The sequence below is a fragment of the Heloderma suspectum genome, chromosome 3 (assembly GCF_057233095.1).
Source record: "Heloderma suspectum isolate Gila_16-S chromosome 3, 16-S_ref, whole genome shotgun sequence".
In the NCBI taxonomy this organism is placed as follows: Eukaryota; Metazoa; Chordata; class Lepidosauria; order Squamata; family Helodermatidae; genus Heloderma; species Heloderma suspectum.
Genome location: NC_139460.1, coordinates 322,475,136 through 322,480,401, shown reverse-complemented (window position 1 = coordinate 322,480,401; position 5,266 = coordinate 322,475,136).

Sequence of the window (5,266 nt, the reverse complement as noted above, 5' to 3'; positions counted from 1 at the left end):
TTCCTAACTGCAGCTGGCAAGAAAATTGCTAATGACCCTGAAATTGCAGCCTTATTGAAAGTAGGGATGTATGAATTCCCCACCGTCTGTTCTGGTGGGGAATCCGCGGGGGGGGGGCGATCCATTCCTCCCCCTGGAGTCCTCGTGGAGTGGCTCTACTCCGTGAGGATTCCGCAGAGCCGAGGGCCACCCCGTTCCGCCGTCTGCTCCCCGAACTTACGTAAATAATTCCATAAGTACCACCAAAAAATCCTTTTTGTGCGCCCGACTTCGGTCTCTGTAAGCCTTGGGTCACGGGGAAAATGCCTATTTATTTTTGTAAAAAGGGTAAAGCCCTTTGCTGGGATTCCCCAAGTAACTTCCGGTCACCTGACCTCACCAGACCTGTCCTGACCTCACCGGACCTGTCCTGTCCTGACCTCACCTCACCTGACCTCACCTCCACAGACAATAAACAGAAAAGATGGAGGATTTCCGTGGACTTCACAACTCAGCCCCAGCGAAGGAAAGCCTCGGGTCACAGGGAAAATGCCTATCTATTATCGTAAAAAGGGTAAAGCTGTTCGTGTTCTTCCATTTCCAATTTACGGATTTCTTTTTGTGATTATTTTCGTAACATCCGCTGTTCGGAGGACACAAGAAAAAAAGGGTCCACATGAGCTCCGGCCGCCCTGTTCCGAGGAGGATTCTGCAGACCAGATTTGTCAGAATTCGATCCCATTTAAAATTCATGCGGAATTCTCTGACATCCCTTATTGAAAGCCATTCTGCTCCAGAGCAACTGGCTGTAGTACACTGCAGGGCACAAATACAAGGAACAGACGAAGTAACAAAGGGAAATGCATTTGCTGATGCTGCAGCCAAAGCAGCAGCACAACAGCCTTTAAGCCCCAGAGTGTGTGGTCCTATTCTGACCATAGATAAGCCCCAAAGACTGATACATTGGTAGTCAAATGCCACCAGACAAGAGCAAAATACCTGGCTAGACTCAGGGGCTTCTCAATGTATATTGGGTGTTTGGAAAGTCCCTGATGGCCAGCTCGTCCTCCCAAAAGCAGGACTAGCGCATGTAATGCACCAGCACCATCTCAGGGTCATATGGGAACTACAGCTCTTGCTACCGCAGTGTCTAGGGCATGGTTCGCCCCGGGATGCCACCAAGCAGCCAAGTGTATTTTGAGCATTTGTCCCTCATGCTCGAGGGCTAATGCCCGCACTGCCCCTCAAGAACCAGCGGGGGGGGGGGGGCGACCATGGGCACAATTGCCTTTTGAAGCTCTCCAAATTGACTGTGCCCAGATGCCACAATGTAGTGGTTTAAAATTTCTGCTTGTGATAGTAGACCAGCTGTCTGGCTCGGTAGAGGCTTATCCTTGCAAGAGAGCTACTGCTCTCAAGGTAGGAAAGAAATTGTTACAGGACATTTGCCCTAGATATGGCCAGCCCACCATTATTCATTTATTGAGAGTGACCGGGGCTCACATTTCGCCACAGAAATTATCCAACAGTTTGCCAAACTCTTAAACATTGTGTAGCGACGTCATGCTCCCTATCACCCGCAGTCATCCGGGCAGGTGGAGAGAATGAATGCCACTCTTAAGCAAAGGATTTTGAAAATCTGTTCTCAAGGATAGCTGACATGGGTAATAGCCTTACCGTTAGCTTTACAGTCAATCCGAACTGCACCTCGCCAACCTCTGGGACTGTCTCCTTAAGAAATTTTGTTTGGAAGGCCACCACCTGTTTCCCGGGAATATGGTCAGTCTCATGCATCCCTTCTAAGTGGGGATGAAGAACTAACCAAATATGTTTCTGAGTTACAGGAGCAGTTTTTCCGTCTTAGAGCATACGTGGTAGATTCCCAACTTCTACCACTAGACGTTCCAGCTCACAAGTTCCTGCCAGGTGATCGAGTGTATGTGTGAGCTCGGACAGCAGATGACATCAAAGAACGGTAGAAAGGCTCGTACCAAGTTCTTCTAGTCTCACACACTGCTCTCAAAGTAGCAGGTCAAGATTCCTGGATCCATTGCTCCCATTGTGCCATTGCCAGGGAGGATGTGACAGACACCCCTGCGGAATCAGGGCCAGAAGAAGCTGACATCACAGGATCAAGCTGCACTTCCCCTGACCAGAAAACAGGGGGACATGAAGCAGATGATAACGGACTTTGTGGGAGCACTGCTATGCCACCTGACCATGACAAGGGTGTGCCAGAAGCAGACGAGGACTGTGCCACATCATGGCAGGCAACATACTTAGATGGACTCGAGTTGAAATTGCAGCACTTATCCTAAGCATGTTTCTTTACTGTACCCCAACCATTTTGGTCAGAGATCAACCGCGTGCAGTTACTAACTGTAAGGTACAATGCCCTACTCTTGTAGCTAAGCCTGTCGCTCTGCGCATTCTGCAAAGTTATGAGTATATTTTCTGTAGAGGACAGGAAGCCTTGTTATTAATTACAAAGAAAAGTAGAGCTATTTGCACCAATCCAGTGTACTCCTGGGTGCAGGAAGCCATGAAAGAACTTAGTAAGAAATGGGGTGCCCAAGAAACTACTTCCTCACCCATAGATAAAGGCATCCCAGATGTGGTTCAAAAACTGGCAGTCACCATCACACCTGACCTGAGCCAATTGCTGGGAGTTGGGGTCCAAACACATATTTACATTTATTAAGAATTGTAGCTGCCACAACCAACCACACTTGCTATGTCTGTGCTCACACCCCTTCTTATGGCCATGGTGGAGTCCCTCTAGTGGGTATCCCAATGACCATTTTACAGTTGGCACAAGCACAACAATTGAAGTTGACATCTTTTGATATAAATGGTCAGACCAGTAGGGATGCAAGAGAAATCTCCTGCGGATTCAAATGAGGCCGGATTCTTTGGAATCCAGTCTCAGGAATCCGCAGCGGATCAGGACCACTTACCTCTGCTCCAGGAGGACTGGAGGTGGAATGGCACTTGGCTGCCTCTTCCATCCAGAGCTGTTCGCCTCCTCCCTGTCCCTGCCGATTGTCTTAAAAAAAAAAAAAAGCCTTTAAAAAAAAAAAGGTGATCGGGAGGATGTGCCCATAGACTTCTACGCAAATAGAGTCATGAATCTTGTGTATAGGTCTATGTGTCCATAGGCTTATAAGCAAGCTTCACTGCTCTATTTTGCGTATAAGTCTATGGGCACATCCTCCCGATCGACTTTTTTTTAAGACTTTTTTTTAAAGGCAATCGGCAGGGACAGGGAGGAGGCAAATGGCTCTGGCTGGCAGGAGAGAAGGTAAGCGCCCCCAAGCCAGTTCCCCCGCCCCCGGAATCCGAGTGGAGCGGAACCACTCTGGAGGATTCCAGGGCAGGGAAGAACGGATCGCCTCCCCCCCCATGGATTCCTCACCAGAACAGATGGTGGGTGTCAGGGTGGACACTGAGCCCATAGAATCCCAGAGTAGTTCTGATTCTGAGGAAGAGCAGTCGCTCCTGGGAGAGGAGCGCGCTCCTCTTTCCCAGGACCAACAGCTGACGGAGATTCCTCCCACCAGCATTCCTAGTTTAGTTAGCAGTCCAGGGAGTGACCAAGCACAGATAGCAGACTTGGTGGATGCGCGACGCAGACGCAGAGAGCGGCGCCATATGGAGGGCGTGGAAAGGAGGCGAAGTGCCAGGTTGGCGCGCAAACAACGGCTGCGCCCAGAGGACCCAAGGGAAAAGGGAAGGGACTCTCCCTAGTCCTTAAGTTCAGGGGTCTGCCAGTAATTCCCTTTCAAACGGGGACCAACTGTTCCAACTTAGGGCATAGGTACTGTGCTGCTCAGATCTAGTTGCAATCGGTATAGTTGTTAAGTTGTAAAAGAAGAATAAAGCTCTGAAAGGAATTCCTTTGTCTGTGTCTGGACTTGGCTACTGGTTTAGACTGAGAGAGACCTCCAAGGAGCCCTCGACAGTGGGGAATCCATACACCCCTACAAACCAGACTGTCCTTAATTGGTGAAGTTATTGCCCCCCTTTGTGTTACCTACCTTCCCGCTAACCAGTCTAACATGCATACAACATCACAGTTGCAACATATCATTTCAGTTTGATGGGACAAACTGGACTGTAGAAACCGAATTTTCTACAGAAGCTGTGGCAGATGTGGTTAGCAGTTGGGCAACTGTTTCCCATAACCTCTTTTATCCCTTTACACAGAATGCCACCATTTCCACTTTGAAGCTGCCAGCGGGGGTTTGGTGGCTATGTGGGCCCACAACAACACTTGAGCTCCCGTCCCTAAGTGCTCCATGGGAATGTGCCCCAGGGCTTGTTGTGCCAGGTATGCGAATTGCCACAGACCTGCCCCAGGGCCGTCAACGCAATAAGCACAGTTGGGCTGGGTTCAGTCGTGGCCTCATACCCACGTATGGAGTTGCAAGAAATTATGCTGACACCTGTGCTCTATCTGCATCCCTCACTCAGTGTATTCATGAAAGTGTGGCAATTACCAAATCCCTCTCCAGTGAACTAGCTGAGAGACGTGTAGTAGCCTCGCAAAACAGGTTAGCTCTACACTGCCTCTGAGCCTCGCAAGGAGGTGTGCGTGCTTTAACTGGGAATGAGTGTTGCACTCGAGTAACAGATAACCAACCTGACACCCTGCATCACCGAAACAATATAAACAAGGTCTCTAAAGATATTTCACACATAGGTAAAGATACCTTTGGAGACTGGCTGAGTTCTTGGCTTCCCTATACTACTTGGGTAAGAAAACGAGTTATGGCCATTGTTATTATCCTTGTGTTAGCCATTGCCATTCCATGCTTTGTGCAATGTTGTGTAAACCTTATTTCTCCATTATATAAATGCTGTAAACTTCCTACAGGCCAGTATGCAGCTATGCCTGTAAATGAGCCACCCTCTATTGAAATGTTCAGCTCTCCAGTCCATTGCCTTAAGCTTAAAGAATTCTATTCATGATCCAAGATTGTACTGAGAGTACTATTTGGATCAAATGGAGGATTGTGGAAAAAATCCTTTAACTCACCTCTTATGTGTTATGTGTACCCCAGGGTGGCAACACAGTTATAAGACTATCGTTGGAATCTGCTATAAGGTGTCCAATAGATGCTTGTGCTAGTGTCTAGTATGAACCAAAGTTACGCCATGTTTGTACGCTAGGTCATCCTGCGAGAAGCAGATTACGGCCTGTCAGCAACTTGTTCTGAGAATTGCTAGGGAGGGTAGGTTCCTCCCTAAGGAGTAGCAGCTCACAGCCTGTGCTATGAGCTGATAA